This window comes from Ascaphus truei, chromosome 15 (assembly GCF_040206685.1).
Source record: "Ascaphus truei isolate aAscTru1 chromosome 15, aAscTru1.hap1, whole genome shotgun sequence".
Taxonomy (NCBI): domain Eukaryota; kingdom Metazoa; phylum Chordata; class Amphibia; order Anura; family Ascaphidae; genus Ascaphus; species Ascaphus truei.
This window is the reverse complement of record NC_134497.1, coordinates 34403743-34426385: the sequence shown is the minus strand read 5'-3', so window position 1 is coordinate 34426385 and position 22643 is coordinate 34403743. Positions and strand designations below refer to the sequence as shown.

The following is a 22643-nucleotide window of genomic DNA, read 5'->3' as shown; positions in this document are numbered from 1 at the left end:
TTATGGGCTTCCTCAACGCCTCCACTCCGATCAAGGACGGGACATCGAAAGCAAATTAATTAAAGAACTGTTAAACCTGATCATACTCCTGACGAAGCAGTGTGCGAAACGCGTAGAGTTAGAGTTTGGAGAGAATTTGCTCACTGAAGGACTGGCAATCTACTGCTGACACCAGACCCATTTTGGCTTCCTGCCCTCACCTGTGACGCGAAACCGGAAGTGACGTGACGGCAGAGACTGATGCGGAACTACACTGTGAGGTGCAAGTGAAAGGAAGCACCGGGCAGCAGCCTTACACTTCACCACCCTTCTATCGGCGGTTCTCTCCACCACCCATTGAATTTATGGAAAATGTGAGTTTCCTTAATATTTGTGACTAATACATATTTATAGTTTATACAGTATGCACTATTTGTGGTTTCTTTCACTTGCATATCATCCACTCCACTGAGAGGCATCCTGACCCCAGCTACACAAAGGGCTCCAGTCAGAGAGAGATGGATCTCTGACATGCAGTAATACAATACGATTTTTGTGAGTTCATTTCATTTATTGATTATCTTTTTAGCAGTGATCTACCATCTGCACTATATATATTTTTATTTTTTCACATATCACGAACTTATCCTGCGCTCCTCCTCAACCCCAAGAAAAGAAAACCTCTTACATATCAAAAAGTCCCGTACTACGCCCTACCACCCCGAAGGGGATGCACTGCCGGAACGGTTCAACCGCACCCTGCTAGACATGTTAGGCACGTTAACAGGAGTGGAAAAGACTAAATGGAGTTGCCATGTGGAAACCCTAGTCCACGCTTACAATTGTACACGACACGATTCTACCGAGTTCTCGCCATACTTCCTCATGTTTGGCCGGGAAGCTAGACTGCCTGTGGACATACATTTGAGAGTCTCCACCGATGGAGTACATAATACTACCCACTTCCGCTATGTACAGAGATTGCAAGAGAACCTACAGAGGGCATACGAACAAGCCGAAAGATCCACTGAAAAACTGAATGCCGGAAATAAAAGGCGGTATGATCATAAAGTGAAACACAGAGACATTAAACCTGGCAATGCAGTACTTCTCCGTAATCTGGGGGTACCAGGGAAACATAAACTGGCCGACTGATGGCGGGAGGGGGTGTATGAGGTAGCCTCTCAAATGCCCGCTCTTCCGGTCTACCGCATCAAAGACTCGGAGGGCTGGGTGAAAACCTGGTATCGTAATCATTTGCTCCCTATTCCCCAAGTAGAGGAAGGTGATTTCGTGTGGCCGGCCTCTCCCTTGGATGGAGAAATGTCATCAGAAGAAGAGTCAGGGAACTCCGATGTTCTGGAAGATCCACAAGAGGGAACCTCTCAAAGGGGCCCTCAACAGAGAGCACCTCCCGGTGGAGCTTCGGGTAAAGGGCTCAGGGAGCGAACACCCCAGGAGGTGGCTCTGGAAAATTCAGTGTTAGACCCGCTGAGCCCATGCTTCGTACCCACGAGCAAGTAGAGAACAGCAGCCCCTCAAGGGAAGAGCTCAACGTACTAGATGCAGACAGTCACTCTCCCACGGGAGTGACCGAACAGCTGTTAAGGAGGAGTCAGAGAAATGGGCAACCTCCAATGAGGATGGCCTACGATCAGTTTGGGGCACCCCACTATGAGGCTCAGCAGTGGGCTCGCAATTGAGTGCAATCAGTTATTGTGATGTTTAGCGAGATGTACAAGCTGATTTAGAGAAGAACGTGTATTAGACATTTTTCATTATATAATGTTGTGTCAGTTATGTGTTGTCCAAGCGGGGACGTTGGAATCCACAGGGGGGAGGATGTAGCCGGGATCTCCTTCTCACCCTTGTTGTAGGGGAGGGTGCGCTGCATTAGGGAGCACACCGACACGGAGGCTCCGCGTCATGCAAGACACCATGTTTTGGTTGGCACCAGTATAGATCTAACCTAGCCAGAGGTTGCGCATGCGCAGGCAAGAGTACCAAAGCCCGTGAAGGAGGAGAGTTCCGATTGGAGAGAGGTAGCGAGACACAGGTCCCATCAGCCCCCGCGGGTCCCCGTGACAGAGCTGAGCCAATGAGCTGGGAGTTTGAGGAGGAAAATGAGGTGGTTGCGCGCATGTTGGGTCAGAGCTGGCTGGAGAGGAGACGGAGCTTCGGTGTAGGGGAGACCAACCGCCCCCTATATAGGCCGCTTGCCGCAGGCCCAGTTAGGTCCTGAGTCCCAGTAGAGACAAGCGGAGCTAGGGACTTGCCATAGTGAGGTTCCGAATCCCCTTAGTGCCGCACGATCATAACCAGGACTGTTCTAATTGGCGGGAGGTCTGGGCTCAGACCCCGCTAGCAAGCCGCACGTGTCCGGGTGGGATTGCCCTGGACTTCCATGTGGGAGAGAGGACGACATCTACCCCTCGCGGATCCTTTGTGAAGAGTTGTAGCAGTACCGGGTACCGGAGTACCCGGCAGGTAATTCTCCAAGTGCACCAACGGTACCATCGTTTCATTTGGGACACAGTGGCTGCGCAGTCACACTTACACCTATAGATATCTGACTCACGTGAGGGTGGGAAGACTTATCTAAAAATCAGGGAAGGGAGGGAGAAAGGGAAGGGGGAAAGGACAAGGGAAGCTCCCGCATCAGCTAAAGTATAATGAATAAGTATAAATAAGTAATAAGACCGGAAACAGGTGCAAAAGAGGACTAAGATCAATATAAACAAACAAACAAAAGATTCCCCCTTGAATGCACTCAGATCGATCAATGAATATGATATGGTTAATTAATTAAAAACCTTTTAATCAAACATACAATGATAAAATAATACTTGTATAGAGGGGCATGGTACAAAAAATCCAGGGCCAGACCCTAATGACAAACCAAAATATCTTCCTAAATACTTATAAACGGAAGATGGTTAAAAGTACACTACATCAACTAACTGTGGGCCAAATTGCTAAGGCAATCAATCACAGATACCTACAGAACAAGGTGCTCACCCTTGGTATGGATGCCCTTTTAACTAAAACATCAACAGTCTTTGTATGATTAAGGCTGCTGATACTAAATCTGAAGGGGTTAGTAGCCTTAGCAAAGAAGTCCAAGAAGACTGCAGCATGGAAGACAGAGGCGGCTAATGTCTTTTCACTTGATGGAGATTTATCTATCACCGGGGTCACCAGCATTAACACCTATTTTTCCGGCTTGGAAAAAACATATAAACGGCGGGCCAAGTTGTGGTGGGAGGTAGCGAGCTTAGAGAACTATATATCAACCGACCTCATTCCCAGAGGCCTACGAGTTGATCTTCCTCCCTCCACTCCACATACTGACCCCGAATTTCTCATCAAGTGGAACAAGATTTTAGGCATTTGCTCTGCCTCTTTAATGAAATTATTAGTCGAAACAGACAATAATACACTATCAGTTGTAAATGCAGAACTAGCAGAACAACGTAATGATGCTGAGAAATGGCGAGGGAATTCAGAGTTTATCAACCTAGAGAATAAACTGGAAGACACGATAGGTAGATTCACACGAGAGTTAAAAGAAAGAAAGCAGCGGAAATATATCCGTGACTCCAAGGACTTTAAGGAAGGTAAAATATATAAACAAAAGAAGGAGAACAAAAAAGTTCGCTTCCACCACCCAGAGTCCTCGACCGATTGGGATACTTCCAATGAGGAGAGTGACGGTGGGGGAAGAGGAGATCAGGGACCAGTTGACACTTCAAGGGTAGGTTTTTTAGACCAGGACCCCCGCTACCCACCACCCCTAGACCAAGTAAGACCCGAAGAGGCCAGATGGGGTGGGCTGCGAGACAGAGACACCTGGGGCTACAGGGGGGGATCAAAGCGACGATCACGTCGACGCCGACAGTGAATGTCACCGATGATTTTAGTCAGGTGGTAAATTTGTCTGATGTAGCCTTGAGCGAGGGCCAGATGACAGTCCTGCAAAAGGGACTGTCATTCTCTCCCACTGAGGATTTCTCCAGGTTTCACTGGATTAAAGATACATACTTTTTTGGCCACAAACTATTACTACACAAGTTCTTCAAGAGAAGGGCCCAGAACCAACTTAGGGCAGCAGGTCAGGAAGACTTTGATGATCAATACCTAGAGGCCATTAACACCTTAGCAACATTGGAAGAGGAATCCCTCAGGTCGTTGGGCGAAGGCCCATTCACGACTCTGAAACCCAAATCAAGATTTACACCGGCACTTGAGACATGTCACAACGTTGCTACCTTTATCGGCTTAGTCACTGCCGATATTGAACATCTCAAACCTAGACCCTCCCCTACCAATCTGAATAACTTGGAGAGACAATCTCTGTCAGAGTTAAAGCAAAATCCGAAGATCACGATTAAACCCTCAGATAAAGGGGGCAACATTGTGGTAGTCAACACCACTGACTATGACAAAGAGAACTTGCGCCTGTTATCTGACCGCGACTGTTATGCTATTTTGAGAACAGATCCTACCAACATCTATTTACGTGACCTGAAACTCATCTTAGACTCAGGCGTTTACACTAAGGCCCTCTCTAAACAAGAGAGTTTGGCACTCCTCAACAAGAATCCGAGGATGGCCACATTTGACTCTCTCCCCAAAGTGCATAAGAGTCTAATAGCACCACCAGGACGCCCCATTGTTTCAGGAATTTCTAACCTAACTGAACAATGTAGTGTCTATGTCGATAAGGTGCTTCGACCCTTTGTGGTTACACTACCTTCATATTTGAGGGACACCAAGGACGCCCTCAATAAACTCAGGGAAGTAGCTATCGAGGAGGACACGTTACTCGTCAGCCTGGATGTGGAGTCATTGTATACTTCTATAATACATGAGAGAGGCATCCAGGCTGTAGAATACTATCTTAACAAAAGGTCTTGCGAATTTAGTAACCATAACATACTGGTACTAGACCTTTTGAGATTTATCTTAACGCATAACGTGTTCATCTTCGATGGTAAACTTTACCACCAACTCCGTGGCACAGCAATGGGAACCACCTGCGCCCCCACCTATGCCAATCTCTACTTGGGCTGGTGGGAGGCGGAGGTGGTATTCCAGGAGCGTTTTCGTCAGTATACCTCACACATTCTCTTGTGGATAAGGTATATTGACGACATCTTTGTCCTATGGCAGGGCACTAAGACGCATCTTGACACGTTCATTGGTGAGTTGAACACCAACCCCCTCAACCTCAGATTAACCACGGAGGTAGATCGGGTGAACATCACGTTCCTTGATCTCCTGATCTCTAAGACCACACATGGGACCTTAGCCACGTCTCTTCACCGGAAGTCCACGGCCACGAACAGCCTCCTCAGAGCTGATAGCCACCACCCTAAACATTTGTTAAGGGGTATACCTACTGGCCAGTTCTTACGCCTGAGGAGGAACTGTTCATCTAACGAGGACTTCGAGACACAGGCTATAGCCATGAAATTAAGATTCCAGGAAAGGGGATATAGCAATAGGGCAATCAGGAGAGCTTATCAAAGAGCTAGGCTTACAGATAGGAAGACCCTGTTAGATGAGAAGGTGGAATCACCCACTGACAAACAAGTAATACGTTTTATTGGTACGTTTAACAACCAATGGCCAGAAATTACCAACATTATGAACACACACTGGCACGTATTACGCGAAGATGTGGATTTGAGAGAGGTCCTCCAGGATAGGGCAACATTGGTAAGCAGAAGAGCCACAAGCCTCCGGGATCTGCTGGTACACAGCCACTATCAAAGACCATCTATAGGCACGTGGTTGGCCAACAGATCCGTGGGCTTCTTCAAATGTCACAAATGTACCGCAAGCTCCTTCTGCACTCCCACCAAGACCTTTCATAACTGGAACAATACACACAGTTTTAATATCCGTCAGTTTATTAACTGTAGAACCATGGGCGTGGTGTATCAGATTGTCTGTGTCTGTAACAAAAAGTATATCGGTAAGACTAAACGACAGCTAAGGCACAGAATTCTTGAGCACATAGGGGATATTCGCAACCACCGTGATACTCCTGTAGCGAACCACGTCCATAACCAACATCAGGGACTATCTACAGCTATCAAATTTGTAGGGATTGAGGCTGTGTTCAATCACAGTAGAGGAGGAAACTGGGACAACGAGATTCTGAGGCGTGAATCTCGGTGGATCTACACCCTGGGTACCCTGGCCCCTAAGGGACTGAATGAGGAATTTCTTTTTTCCCCATTTATCTGAAATTCCCAGTATTCCCATTCACATATATGTACAAGTCTCTCATCCGCACTAGAGACGTACGCTCTCCAGTCCCACTACAATCTATAGCGGGCAGCGTACTTATGCGTGCGGTCTGGCCCTACTTTCGCCCCCCTTTGATTCTATTTTATTTTCGTCCTTTTAGTTCTCACCTTCCCCTGGGTAACCTTGTCCTTAAATTCTAGTTACTCAACCGCAGGGTGTATTGGAACCTCTCATTCCCCTCTGCAGACAGAGATTTGGCCACCCATCTCTCTCACTCTCTTTCCCTACTTCCAACTCCCTCATTTCCCCCCCCCCACCCTCCCCTGCACAGAGTGCAGTACATTACACTATGGGGGATATAGAGGGATCTGAATCTACCCGCCATATGTATCTCAGGCACTATGGTAACGCTTTTATTATTTATTATTTATTTTCTGGTATCATCTCCTAAATCATTGCTGGTATACCAGCTGGATATACTATATCCGATTTGCTGCTGTTTTCATTTGAACCCATGCATCACTTACACACTTCACTCGATCAGTATGTGGTTAACATTGGCCTCTGCTGCGTACATCTAATTAGGGTAATGACTCCCAACACACACGCAGGCCACGTTAACACTGATATCAATCAGAAGGCTGCGAGACTGACATTGCGGCAGCTAGTCCAGCAGGCGACATAGGGGGACACTCCCCCGACAGTTGCTACGGCAACCAATAGCTATTTAATATGCACGTCTACAACGTGCCTGCACCTTTGAGAAAGCGCGATCACGCGCAAAACGTGCGTCAGGTGACCAGAACGTGGTGATGTCACCGCACCCAAGATGGCGTCTCCGCAGCTGTAGTGGCTGCCTTGAAACCGGGACACTTCTTTTTCGGCATCCTGCCTCTATCCCCCTTCACTCGGGGAACCAGTGAAGCGGCTATTACCACAGACAGCATCCTGGAGCTAAGTATACACATCCAATTAGCTTGCCAGATGATTATGTCTAGGGAACGGGGATTACACTGCAGTATATAATCTGCCTCCCTGTCCATCTAGCCACCACTGTAGCATTTAAGTACCTGTGCAGGATATAAGGATATATGGCATAGTCCCCAACAGCAAGGGGCAGGGTCTGGGGTATGATATATACTTACTCTGACAGCATTAGCTGCTCATGTACTGTGTATACTTTGATGTATGGCGACACAACACTATTAACTCTTTAGTGTGCTTGACACCCCATGCACTCACCAGGAATTAAGATTGATCCTGTTTGCCTTGTGTCTGTCATTGGTTTCAAGTAAGGAGACTATGTTAGTGATCTCTGCGCTTAACTATTAGCTAGGTATTGAGGCTATAACTGGATACGGTCTTTGAACCGTGCCTCAGGGCAACTGTTAAGCACATTTGGTGCTTGCCCTTTTGCAGAACTTTAACACCATCTAGCCACGTATTCAATTACTATTTGTATTTTCATACACTACTGTATGTGTGGCCATGTATTCACCTTATGTGATATATTTATTTTCAAGTATTTTTCTTTTCTGCTGACTTCACCCTGTTCTGGAGTTATTTTCTACCCACCCTCTAAGTGGTCTACTGACATCACACAGATTTACACTATCTGACCTGTCGGCTTTTAGTTAATCTCCCCTCCAGATCTAGCATCATTAGCCTGTATTTTCCCAGGTCTATTGATTTATTGTTAAAAGGATTTCATTAGACGTGATGGGCCTCCTAGTCTGGAGTTATACATAGGGGATTTTCAAAGCGAGTTAGCCCACATTAAGGTGGAGTATTGTTACTATCTTCCTATAACTGAGGAAGATTCTATTGGTTTGCTCACAGGGGCTGGTCCTGGACTGTTTATACCATGCCCCTCTATACAAACATGTTTTAATTTTCATATGTGATTAAGAGCCTACAGGTAATACAGCATATGGTAGTGGCCTGCGTTCTATAGGAAGCAGGGCTACATAAGTAAAACACCAAGGTTGGGCAGAGGGAGAGAACAGGGAAGGAAGAACAGGGGGAAGAAGGGGAGGGGGGAGGGAAGGGAAAGGTGGAAAAAGGAGGGGGAGGGGGAAAGGGAGAGGTGGGAAAAAAGGGATGGAAAGACAGATTTAAAGGGGACATACATAACATAAGTCAAACATGAATGAGTCGCATATAGTGAAAGCCCAGGATTAGGTCAAGCCAAACCAGAGAAAAACAACACAATGATCATATAGGGAACACTAAAAAAATTGAATTGCTCAAATGAAACACCCATTTCTGAAGTCCTCATTAAGGCCAAAAGGGGACATAGTTTTAAGGTCATGTATCATTTTAGACTCCAACTGCAGCAACAGTCTACTCCGGTCTCCAACTCGGGACGAGGTGACAGCTTGTAGGATGGTCATGCATCTAAGTGTTGACAAACTGTGTTTCTCCTGTTTAAAGTGTCTTGCCACAGGAAGAAGTTTGTAGTCCTCCCCTGTGTTCGAATCCATAAGCGCTTTCCTAATCGTAGACCTATAAACAGCCATGCGTTCTTTAAACATACGGCTAGTTTTGCCTATGTAATACAGCCCGCAAGGGCATCTGATGAAATACACAACGAATCTCGTCTCACAATTCATGTAAGTTTAAATGTGTATTAGTTTACCATTATGTGGATGGTGTAACGCCTGTATGCCCGCAGACCTGGCCAGTCCCCAGTACTGAGGTGGGTAAGGTTATAACATGCACCCACAGCAGTGAGGGCGTGCCCGGAGTGTGGTAATACATTGCCGGGCCTGTTGAGAAAGGGTTAACGTATACTTGCAACGTCCAGGATGCCAGAGTTCGGGTAGTTATGTCCGTGTGCAAGAGTTCAGGGATATTGGAGAGCAGCGTGGTGATGTCCGTAAGCCAGTGTTCAAGGATTGGAGAAAGCAGCATAGTAGAATCCGTAAGCAAGGTTCAAGGGCAGGAGAAAGCAGAGTAGTCCAATTCAAAGCAGAGTTAGTAGTAGGGAGGCCTACATTATATCAAACTTTTTTTGACAGGTACCACGCCCCCTTTTCCCCTAAGCCCTGCCCCCTTTTGGCCTTAAACCCGCCCTATGTCCCGCCCCTTCCGTATCCGGTCCCTCCCCTTCCGTATCCGTCCCCGCCCCCTGCGCAATTTTTTTTAGGTTGCCGCCCCCTGCGCAAAAAAACGCGGTTGACGCCCCCTACGCCAAAAAAACGCAGTTGACGCCCCCTAAGCCAAAAAACCGCGGTTGACATCCCCCTGACTCCATTTTTTATTATGATGTGTATTTTTTATTCTTTTTTGTGATTGGTGCGTACTGTTTACGTAGATTGGAGGGGGCGTATACATACGCGGGGCATGTCCGGGCATGTTTATAGGCGTTTGGGGCATGCCCGAACATTTTTTTTTTCATACTGGGGCATGTCTGGACATGTTTATTCTGAAATAACGCAGTGCGCATGTCAGAAAAGTTCAAAAGACGTTGAAAAGAGGGCGTAGCATTTTTTTAAATTCAGACAGAATACGGCTTTAAGAGGCTAAACCCTCAAGTGTCAGGGTGGCTGAGTGGTTTAAGGCATTGGACTTAAGATCCAATGGACGTATGTCCGCGTGGGTTCGAATCCCACCCCAGACATAATCTTTTTATATATTTTTTTATTTGTATAGAGTTTGTGTTAGACGTAACAGGGGATACATAAAAATAAAAAGCACAATTGTATGAGTCAAAAATTGCTTATTTTATTTTTAAAAGATACAACAGTTTTCAAGCAGGAAATAATTACGTCATATTTACAAGTAAAAAAGTAAATAAGGTATTAAACGGCAGTTAAGGCCTTAATAGACTAAATTCATCTAGAGTCGTTAAGTTAGTACGATACATAGTATAGGGGGACAGCAATACAATGTCTTATTTTACAGAGGGAAAAAAATTAAACATCTTATTTACAGTTTCAACCAGTCAGCCGACGGCATTAATAGACTACCCCTCCTCTTGTTTAGTAAATACCCCGGCGGTGATGTTAAGCCAGGGGCACTTAAAGAACTGTAACGCAAATCAGCGGTTCTTTTCTGAGGAGGTAAAAGGGTTGATGAAGGAGGGGGCGTTGTATCGGGGGCCCGTATTTTTAAGCGATCCAGGCTTTCTCTATTTGTCGCATTACCCACAACCGATGAGGGGATATTCAGTTCAGCCATCGCAGACAGAAAAGGGCTCCATCCCTGTGGTATTTTACGCTTTGTAACAGTGTGACTTTGTGTAACACCGCGTACCAAATCCAGTAAATTAGAGCCAGGTATAACCTGTTTTTTATAAATAAACTCCCCTTTGTCATTCCAGCTTGTAATATGTTTAGCCTGAAACATTTTACTGAGCAATAACTCTGCATTTTTCTTGAAGCGGACATTCACATTAGTAACAACCTCACGAATCAAATTGTCAGACGTATCTGATGAGGCAATATCCTGGAAGTGTAAAGGGTGAGAGGCTGTTTCATCAGTAGGCATTAAAAGGGTTATGCGGTTCTTCTCCCCTTCGCTCTGTTTAGCATGCACCAAGTATTTCTGCAGAACAGTAGTGTATCTTTTTATCTTTTCATCCTCTGATAAATTATTGCTATTTAAGATCGCATTAATGTCTGTATCTATGCGATGCATGGCAACTTCACGTATGTCACCCTCTCGCTGTGGGGGGCGCTGTAAACGATCCATATCTTGTTTGGGGACCAGGTACATTTTCTCAGCATATTCCATTAGCGGTTAGTGAGAAGGCCAGTCAGCAAAGGTATAGCAAAACCCAAAAGAGAGCCAATAAAGCCACCGGACTGCTTCACCAGGCGTTTCTTTTTTACAATTGTAAATTTTTTATCGCTCAGCTTTTTTATAATTTTACGCCACTTTTTAAGTATGCCAATTTGCCGCTTTGATAAAGGTATTTTACCTTTTAGAGCATTGAGGGCTATCTCGCATATGGCAGTGACTAAATCATTAGACGCTGAACACAGAATAACTTTTCTTTGCTTTGGTGAAGCCCTTATTAATGCTTTTAAAGTATGCCAATTGCGGCGTAGTCGGTTAGACATGTTTACAACAGCGTTGCGGCTACAAGTAATGAGAATTTATACAGATAATTATCTCTTTTTAGAACCGTTTTTTTTTTTTTAAAACATAAACTGTGGGGTTGTCAGGCGGAAAGATACCGGTTCTTAAGCGGTACTCATCAGGGGTCGTGGCTCTTAAATCTACTAACAAAAAACCATAGGGGGACCGTGTGGCATCTTCAAAAGCCTCTAAAAAGAAGTGTGATTTACCAGGATACATTTGACGAGCTAAGGTGTTAATTTGTAATTTATCCCTTGGATTTTTAAAAAGAACCATATATTTAGTGTTTAAATTTATGGTTCTGCTTTTTTTACCATGGCAAAAAACATTTTGTACGAGGTACATGATACTGAGGTTTCTGTGATGCATGTTTGGTGAATGCTTTTTCAATTTCAGAGCTCTCACTGGCTGCTTCCATCAAGTCATCAACGATTGTCAAATTCACTTTACCAGGGGGAAAAAGATCAGCGTCATTAAATGTAGTGGGTATACCCTCAATAAATCTAATGTGGGGCATAGGGCCTCATGCAGTAAGCGTTGATAAGGGAAATATGGCCATGTTATAGCCAAAATTGGGTTTGAGATTCAGTAAGCGCCGATAAGTGCTTCATATCGCCAGGTTTCGGAGCCGATAATTTGGTTATGGCCAGTCGCCTGCCGATAAGCCTGTTTTCGACACTGATCGCCACTTTTTTAAATCGGCTGGATTCAACAAAAAAAAACAGCTTATCGGGGCTGATCGGCACTACGAAATTGAGATGTTATGGCCGATTTCTCCCGCCAACTAAAGTTGGCAGTTTGGACGGGAGAACGATCGCTAAGGCTGCCGGAACGGCACTTAGAAAAAAAAAATCTTCTGTACATCAATGGAAGTCAATGGAGCGGGGACGTATAACAGTATAGTACTGTTTACGTTTCATTGCTCACAATACAAGGGGGATTTGCATTACAGTGTGGGGGCATTCCCTGCATTGTGTCACAGCTGATGTGTCTTATTTGCATAACATTCGACTTTTACATGTTTTCAGCATTTGCAGGTCACATTACTCATCATGTGATGATGTGGCAAGGGAAAATACTATACTACACTCTTAAAGGAGAACCTCACATCATATCACACATTTTACTCAACTCAGCGACAATTATTTACATGATGTTACACATGTCACACATACACAGTATATTCATCTTCCTTTACATTACACAATGCTTGTAATGTGACACGCATCTTTAAACGTTCATGTACATCTGTCTTCTCATGTTTACATATACTTTTGGGTCCTCCCTATTTTCATGACGTCACTTATTGGACGCTCAATCACATTGCATGTTTACATTGTAACCGTTGCATTACAAGCACTTCAACCTAACTTATACACACATGTACAGTAATTCATCATTGGGACACCTTGTAAACTCATTCTATACCAACTATCCTCCTTACACAAATGCATGCATATGCACACGACTATTCATTGTTGCCAACATGTCACAATAACATGGATAATTACACATGTTACACAAAACTTTTCCCACGTCAATCTCAGCCTTTTTGTCTCATTACATGACTGACTCTTGCGTTCACAAGTGTTACATGCATTGCACATGCAACTATTTATTTGCAAGCAATCTTTGTACAAAGCTTCACGTCACATCATTGCCAAATATCATCATTCCCTGCAGAATACACACAACAAATACTTAGAACAACAAGTGCACACAGCTTGCCACAGAAGTACTTTATTATGTTAACGTAACACCTTGCATTTTACTATGTCACCTGACATCATCACATACCTATTTAAAGGACGCACATTACCTGCTCATTCACAGCTACTCATTTCAAAATGTTGCGAATGTTTAGGAGACGCAGGAACATTCTTTTCTATGACATGCTTGCTGATCAAGAGAATGATATAGGGCAAGGTAGGGACACACCGAGGGACAGTGACAGTGACGCGGATACGACAGGGACAGGGAGAGGGACAGGCCGAGGGACAGGTAGAGGGACAGGAGATCAGAGGAGAAGACAGAGGAGACAACTTGTGCCTCGTCCGCGTGTGTACAGGGAGAGAACCCTGTTAGATGGGATGAGTGAGGAGGAGATTGTAAGTCGCTATCGTTTGAGTTCAGCAGCAATCTTAGCTCTTTATGAGGAGATAAGGGGGGATTTAGATTTTTTCACAGCCAGAGGTCGTGCAGTCCCTGGGCTTGTTAAAATGCTGTGCTCATTACATTATCTTGCTTCCGCGTCATACCAGACAACTGTGGGCATAGTGGGCGGGGTCTCGCAATCTACATTCTCGCGGGCCTTGACCCAGTTTCTCTATGCACTCAATAGACGCGCTAGGAATTATATTCATTTTCCTACAGAGGCAACAGAGTGGCTGGAAGTCAGGACTGGCTTTTATAATATAGCAGGGATACCATCTGTGCTGGGTGCAATCGATTGCACACATGTTGCTTTGATTGCACCTAGTCAGAGTGAGCATGTGTACCGCAATCGGAAGCACTACCATTCACTCAATGTACAGGTGGTATGTGATGCCACGATGAGGATAATGCATGTGGTACCCAAGTTCCCTGGTTCCAGTCACGATTCCTCTATCCTGAGGAACTCTTCAGTCTTCCATGCGTTCGAAGAGGGACATTTTGAACCTGGTTGGCTGCTGGGTGAGTACATATTTACATGTTCTAACACAAAACACATGTTGATTTAGGAATGTTGGCATTGTACAATTTGATCACTAATGTCAGCTTATGTGTGCTCCATTCATTATAGGTGACTCAGGATACGGAATTAGGCCGTGGCTCTTGACTCCGGTGCTAAACCCTCAAACTGAAGCAGAGGACAGGTACAATGCAGCCCATATATCTACAAGATCTGTTATAGAGAGGACATTTGGCCTACTCAAGACCAGGTTTAGGTGTCTGGACAGAACTGGTGGGGCTCTTCTATACAAGCCTCAAAAAGTGTCTGATATTATCCTTGCCTGTTGCATTTTGCACAATGTTGCACTCAGGCACAATGTACAGTCAGACCTAGCTGAGGCTTTGGTAGACGAGCATCCCACCCATGTAGCTGCTGAAAATGAACAAACAGCCAGTGGTGGCCAGACACGACAGAATCTCATCAATTCATTTTTTTCTTGTAAGTACAAACTCATATGTTCCTAGTACTACTTTTATAGTTTAATTATGTTATATTAACAATAATGTTTCTTTATATAACCTTCTGTTAGGACACAGATGAATATGGGTTGCACACCTTTCTTTTCTCTGCTGTGTGCACAAAGGGATGTGGCACCGGTATGTTATTGTTGCACAGGTTATATAATCCCTCTTCAATTGTACTTTAGTTGTGTGTATGTGAATACAACTTGGGTAACAAAGCAATAATATTTTAGCATTGTGTTATTCCTTATGCTAAGACAAAACACATATTATGCCCATAATCATTCATGCTTCTAGTATGCTTACATACAATGTTATTGGTGCAGTGTAACATGTACATCCATATGATGTGTACACCAGGCTGATTTACATTTTGAATGTCATGAAATATACATGGTGTTGTACATTTAACACCAAATACACACTTTGCTGTGTTGTTTACGGTACTGAAGATGGCATGTCAATGTTTGCAATTTATATATTGTTCCTTTGCATTATAGGTATATCTCCAGTATGACTGATCATGGTATGTATATTTGCTGACATCTCTCATAAGATGTGGCTACCTCAATCTTCCTATAATTATTGGAACTAAAAACCCAACATATTGGTTTAAACACAAATGTTACATATATGTACTTTCTGTATCATGTATATGCATTTAGCTACTCTTGAGCTTTCATGTGCATTGTATTACAAAATGATTACTCACATTTCATCACATTTTATGTATGTTTCCTTATAATTTCCATTAATGTAATATAGAGGTGTTTGGAGAAAAGGGGATAACTGTACTTATTTGTTTACTTACGGGAGCACATTCATCACTAGCATAGACACACTTTTTAAGACAACTGTTTGTGTCTCTATCAATTGGTGTAGGATCCATGTATAACACCGACAAATGATAACACCAGCTTTATTATGGTAGCTTATATCATCATATTGACTATACTATGTATTTCTAAACGATTAATAAACACAGTAAACTATAGTTAGTTAGGTTAATGAAATATACACAGAAACGTACTTCATAACATGATGGTGATGTCATATTCAGAACATCATGCATTGGAGGGGACCATAACATCTGGCCAGTAACATTATTTGCTACAGTCCCAAACCATTTTATCTACATACCCATGTAACAAGAGATTTTAAAAATAAATGGCTACTTGGTTGTAAGTGTCCTTTACATTGGGAGAAGGAGTGGCTCAGTGAGTAAAGACACACACTGGCACTGATAGTTTGAAGCAGGGGAGTCTGGTTCAATTCCCGGTGTGGGCTCCTTGTGACCTTGGCCAAGTCACTTTATCTCCCTGTGCCTCATGCGGCAAAAAAACATTTGTACGTTCCACGGGCCAGGGACCTCAGGCTGAAACATGTGTCTGTAAATCGCTGCGTACAACTAGCAGCCCTATACATGAACATGCTCATATTATTATTATTATTGTTACATAGTTTCGACAGTCATACGTTCCATTACATATTAGAATACACAAATGTGTTAGCAGAGTGGGAATGGTTGTTATATATAAAACACACCATGTCATAAAATGTTAGTAGTCATTAAAGAACACTCAATAAAAATTCATGAGGCACTCTTTTGCAACATCATTATGTTAATTAAGTGCTTATGCAATATAGGCATAAGGGTATCACATTTTTAATTGTTTGTTAATAAGCGCTGCAAGCAATATAAAATTAGTTCCATATGTAGTATAGTAGTCGGTGGCTCCTCCTCACAATCATCTCATATAAAGGTAGACTCTTCTGAAATCATACATTGATCCGATTGTATCTTCCCCGACATCTCTGAAATACAGCAAACACATGATGGTCAAAGATGGCACCTTACTAGATATGCATCCGTGACAACGCGTTACGCAGCTCTATATGATTGTGTAGATACACACGTCAGTCACTTATATGTTAGAAGTAAAACTGTTCATCAGTATGTAATGTTTCTTTAAATTTGTAGCAGGCATAACTATGTATAAGAAGTGAACGTTGCCTGTATACTGAAAGATGTGCGCGCACATCTTTGTGTGCGCACGCACTTCACGCTTGGCTCCACTAACTGTTAGCGCATGCGCAAAACAAAGCGTACGTTGTGCGTTCAATACATGTTGAAAATACCAGTAAACATAACATCTTTATTTCAAATACAATGAAGACGAAACTACATTCGTTCTAAACGAGTACATCTGTATTCTTTTTAAACAGACGTGTTTGAACAGAAAGCACGGCCGATAACACAATGCGCAAATGCAATACGTGTGACGTCATGTTAAGCCAGCGTGAAACGCACGCTAACACTCCTCCCACTCAATTAACATTCGGCTAACGCCCAGGGTACGCCTACAAACACTGAGCCGCACGCATCACACACTGCAGTTACCGTTACTATAACAAAACATGACAGCCAATAGGCTTTGAGGCGCGCACGTCGCTTGGGGGCGGGACTTACATCACTAATCCTTTTTAAGGACGCCTTGGCCCATGACAAGGGTCCCACGTCATACGTGGTGGACCCGGTTTTCAATGTTGTAGATGTTGCATGATAACAAAACAGGTATGTGTTAGAGTAATGGTAAAATGTTGCTAATATGTTTAAAGGGATAGGAAAGTACGTATATTTATTCCGTCAGCAATGTGTACTACTCTTTCAGGTCCTACTATATTGTATTAGGAAACAATTTGTTTGTGATCGCTACATGTTATGCAGTCTGCAATGTTACGCTGTATCCACGCATTGAAAGTGAAAATGGTGGTTACAAAAAAAAAAAAAATTTAAACGCAGTCAACGCATAACGATTGTTATATTTACCATTCTTCTAGAATTAACTCTTCGCCTGGCTGCAACTGGTCGCTCCAGAAATGCAAGGCATTTTCATCCACGCTTAACCCAACCGCTGAATCCAGTATGGCACATATCTCCTCCAGGATGCGCTCATAGGAATCGCCACTGCTTTCTTCAAATAATTGGTCGGGAGGTAGGTTCATTTCTTCCGGTTCCCATTCCAATGCATTTTCAGCTGAAAGGCTTGGTACATAATCATAGTACTTTTGTTCTTGTACAATGTGGGTTTCAGGAATGGAGGCTGCAGATATTGCAGCACGTATCGATTCAAACGGATCAGTAGTAGCGGATACATTGCTATTGCCATTAGGAATAAATATGCCTTTCACGACAATATAAGTGCCGTCTTTCAGGAGAAATTGTTTTTCCGGGGCAATCTTCCAGAAACCATAGGTGTGTTGTAGCTTATCCTGGTCACGTTCAAAAAAGTCATTACTTGATAAAGTGAATCTTATTGAGGAATTAAAATTCCGTGCATGCTTACGGTCTTGGTAATAAGGATATTTTGCTCGAATGAAATCATCGATTTGGCGTGTGCTTGCTTTCTGTCCGCGACTGTTCAAGATGGCTTCACAGATCATGTACTTATACCCTAAAAGGGGATTAATATTGTTAACGAATTCATCAGCCATGTCTGAGTAGCACAAAAGCTGTGTGCAGGTCTGTGTTATTTGCTCATCAAAATGAATGTGCTGAATGGCTAACAAACTCCTGTTTTTCCTTGTCAAGGTCAACAAAACTAACTACTTTGACTCCTTATTTCAAACGCCAATTGGATTTGTTTGTCTAATTGGGTTAACAGTTGTGGTTCGTGATATGGGACTGTGGGAGAAACATTTCTCCTTCTTTTATCTCGTTTGTGAAAAACATCCCTAGACTTTGAATGCGTTCACATAGTGTTTTTTTGAAAACTAACAAAGACCAGTGTGTGAAAATATTTCTTAGCCAGGCATATCAGTAAAAACACACCTGCAAAAAGAAATGTTTTTTCCCCGCTTACATTTCTGTGTGTATGTGAAAGTCTGGTTAACTCCCTGTCTGCATGAGTTTAAATACGTGTGTATATATATATATATATATATATATAAATATATCTCTTATAAAAATATATATATATTTATATATTATATTTTATTTTTTTTTATATTGCAGGAGTACACACAACATTGATGGCATTAAGTATACCTTGTATGAAACCTATTTAAATGGTGAGAAACATGATTGAATTAAGTAATAAACATTTGTTTAAGCACAATACTGTTAGAGTCTCATACTTAGGATATTTCTCAAACATTAGGCCTGTATTATTAAAATAGTGTTTTCACAAGGAAGCATGAAGTGTATTAGTTTGTGTATACCAGTTTATATAGTACTATATATATATATATATATATATATATATATATATATATATATATATTATATATATATATATATACACACTCACACACTCACACTCACACTCACTCAGTGTGTGTGTGTGTGTGTGTGTATATATATATATATATATATATATATATATATATACACACTCACACACTCACACTCACACTCACTCAGTGTGTGTGTGTGTGTGTGTGTGTATATATATTATTATACATTCTGAGATGTTATAGAAACGAACACACAACTGATTAAAGGACAAAATTACAATGGCCAAGCAAGGCAAAGGTAAGTAATAATTTACACATAATCCTGCTGTACACGTACAAGAAAGATGTTTGCACTTACTTAGGTGTTTTAATAATTGCATGTGACTAATATGCATATGCAATTCTTACATCAATTAACACACCCAAATGCAATGTTTTGCTGCAAAGTCAATGGCAGCTTCTCTAAACTTAGCAACTGGCTCCTGGTGGACCATTACTGAACAGACGATTACAACATAAATATTTATAACACAATTAATTATGAGTGTTAACATTTCCAAAACTTCACGTGTACAAGAACATAGTTGAAAGTTTGGAAACAACACAGTCTTCAGCATACATACAATAGTAATTAGATAATCTGAAGTCAACAAAACAAGGCCAAAGACATATTTTCTGAATTATAACATTTATTTTTTTTGTTCCTTTTGCGAGCGAGTAACAGGCCTGCTTGTTGTCTCTTGAATTTTCCTTTTTCTTTTGCCACCAACTTTAGGCACAACAGAGCCACTTTGAGTGGCCTCTGGCACTTCACGGGCAGGGCTTGTGGCCAGTGACTGTTCACCTACGGGGCTTGTGGCCAGTGACTCACCTACAGGGCTTGTGGCCAGTGACTGTTCACCTACGGGGCTTGTGGCCAGTGACTCACCTACAGGGCTTGTGGCCAGTGACTCACCTACAGGGCTTTTGGGCAGTGATTCACCTACAGGGCTTTTGGGCAGCGATTCACCTACAGGGCTTTTGGGCAGCGATTCACCTACAGGGCTTTTGGGCAGCGACTCACCTACAGGGCTTTTGGGCAGCGATTCACCTACAGGGCTTTTGGGCAGCGACTCACCTACAGGGCTTTTGGGTAGTGACTGTTCACGGACAGGGCTTGTGCCCAGTGACACATGTGAGCAAGTTGGTAGACACTGCACAAGTGATGGTTGGTCTGTTTCATGTGTGTCTTGTTATGTTTTTGTCGCCTCCTTTGTAGGTGTCTGCTGCTGAATTTGTACAGATGGCAGCGGTAGGATGTCATCAGGAACCTGCACAGCAATGTCTGCTACTTGACCGGTAACATTTGGGCCTGGTGAATGAATATCAGATGAATGTGGTGAAAACTGACCTGCATGAACAGATCCTGGCTGGGAGGTGTTGAATTGTGGTACATTAGTCATTCTCCAGTAATTAGCTTGTGTTTGCTGAACAACTAATGCTTCGAATGAGGTGTTGATTTTTTGCAACTGTTTAGGCACTTCAATGAAGACTCTGTGGAGATGTGCCAATTGTGATACTGTTTCTTCCTGCAGTCCAATCATCCTTTCCAGCACTGTCATCATGTCTGAATGGCGACGATTTTCTGCGTCCACTATTTTTCCCTCTGAAGCTACAATTGCATCGTATGTGGAAGTTGATGGACGATTTGGCGGTACAACAGTTTCTATTGGCACCTCTTCATGGTCACATGATTGTATTTCAGTCTCTTCTGTGGCGTCATCCTCATCATACTCATCATCCTCATCACCATGATGTTCTAAAAAGAAATGTACACATTATTAAATGGCATGTTAATGTATGCTGTGTTACTATGTAATTGTACTGTGTCCTAAGTAACACCTAACATGTTAGCATACGTTTTATAACCTCATTAAAAACTACCTTGACTTACGAATAATGTTTGGACTCAGTATGAAATATGAATGAATGAAAAGTTGCTCTAAACTCAGAAGTCCTACATGATAATTAACATCACTAACACAATACATGTTGCCTTACACTTAATTTTCACTGACACTAAGTAATCCTATTTAAAGAAGATGTGCAAAACAAATAATGCACATGACAACATAACATATAGAAGAGCACATATTATATGGCCAGCAAATGATACACTCACCTTCTAGTAGTGTTGAGCTGGCTGACCCAGGTGAAGACACTTGTTCCATCTCAGGTGACACATGTCCTCCAGGGGCAACTATATATAACAATAACATAAGTTTTACATTTACATGTGTAAATATTGAACAAACACTTATTGTATGTTCTGTATTTATGATTAACTAACAACATCAGTTCCTTAACCGAAAATGTGTGTGAAAGTGAACATAAATAGTTGTAATAACACTGTACATGCCTGTGTACTTAGAATTTTTGAGTTCCCTAACATACAACATACTATGTTTCTGCAGTAATGCGTGAGGATAAATAGATTAAATGAGTACATAAAAATCATATGTTGTGTAGTGATATCAGTATCATAATGTACATAACTATCATGAGATGACCATTCACAATGGTTATCATGAAGGTGGTCATATTGCAAAAAGTGTTGTTTTTGGTAGAGGATATGTGTGGTACATTAATCGAAGATGTGGCACACCTGAATGTGGCTGTGACTCAACAAGACAACACATGCAGTGTGTGATAATGTGTCTTTCATAGTAGTTCAACTATAGATATGAGTGAACTAATGTGTGACGTACGCTTTGATAAGTAATGAGTTGTTGGGGCATTTAGTAGCTAGAGTTAAGCTTTCAAATGAGTGTGATTAACTTCAGTTGTGCTATTCAGGTTGTAAGAAAGGTATTCCCTTCCCCAAAAAGCCTAATCAGCCACACCTTTCAATGACTTGAAACAGGTGCAAATGGTGTGAACTAAGTTGACCGTGAAATGAGGCTGTAATTAGTGTGTGTGCTGAACCCCACCCCCTCTGTTGAAGTGTATGCTGTGATGAGATATTAATTGCAGCTGCTTTAACACAATGGTAGATGAGCTAAGTAGTCATCTGCAGTGTTTAAGTTATGAAAACAATGACATAACATATGATACGTGTGCCTCATTATGCTGTCTGTATATGACATAAAGCAAAAATGGACCTTTTCATAAGCAACTATAGATGTGTTAGTGCCAGTGATGTTTGTAGGCCGTTACATGCAATTTCTTTGATGCATGCTTAAAATAGGCAGTAATGTCATGTTTGTCGGAGTAAAATCAATAAAATACACAATAATATGATACATATTTCTGTTCTGTACCTGTAGCTACTAATAATTTCTCATGAACATGTGTTACACATGTGTACTACCCTGTTGTTCCCCATCTTCGCCCACCATCAATTGCTTCCACTGCAGCTATGCATTTTGGGAATTCACATGTAAATGAGCACGCAATGGCACGTGCTATATTAGTTACTGCTTTTAGTAGGACTACTACATATATGTCTATTTTGAGATATATATATACAGAATCAGACATATACATATATAGATGCAGGTATGCTTATATTGTGAAGACAGTATAAAAAGCAGTGTAACTATGCAAAATAACTGTAAGCAACGACACGCCTAGTACAGTAATATTTATCACCTGCTGGAAATTGTGACGGATAAATTCCAATGTCACGGTCACCAGCCAAGCCTTCCACGACGACGGTAAGTAATTTTGGCCGAAGCAGCTCCTCCAATGGAGTCAATATGAGACGTTGTGGTGTGGGCCCACCTCCAGTGCCAGTAGCATGCACGCGTTGGTCTTGTATTTTCTTTTTCAATTTGGACCTAATATCATCAAATCTTTTCCGACAATGATACTTGTCCCTGACACTATTCCCACAGGCATTGACACCAATGACTATTGTGTCCCACATTTCT

The 22643-nt window shown here is 42.4% G+C and overlaps 1 protein-coding gene and 1 non-coding gene across 7 annotated transcripts in view; one reads left to right on the top strand and one right to left on the bottom strand.

Moving 5' to 3' along the window:
* Positions 1-22643, bottom strand: part of LOC142466796 (uncharacterized) — a 361893-nt gene that overhangs the window by 240635 nt on the left and 98615 nt on the right. The gene's annotated exons all lie outside the window — the stretch shown is intronic.
* Positions 9776-9859, top strand: TRNAL-UAA (transfer RNA leucine (anticodon UAA)). The gene has a single exon. It is a non-coding gene; the product is annotated as a tRNA-Leu (tRNA).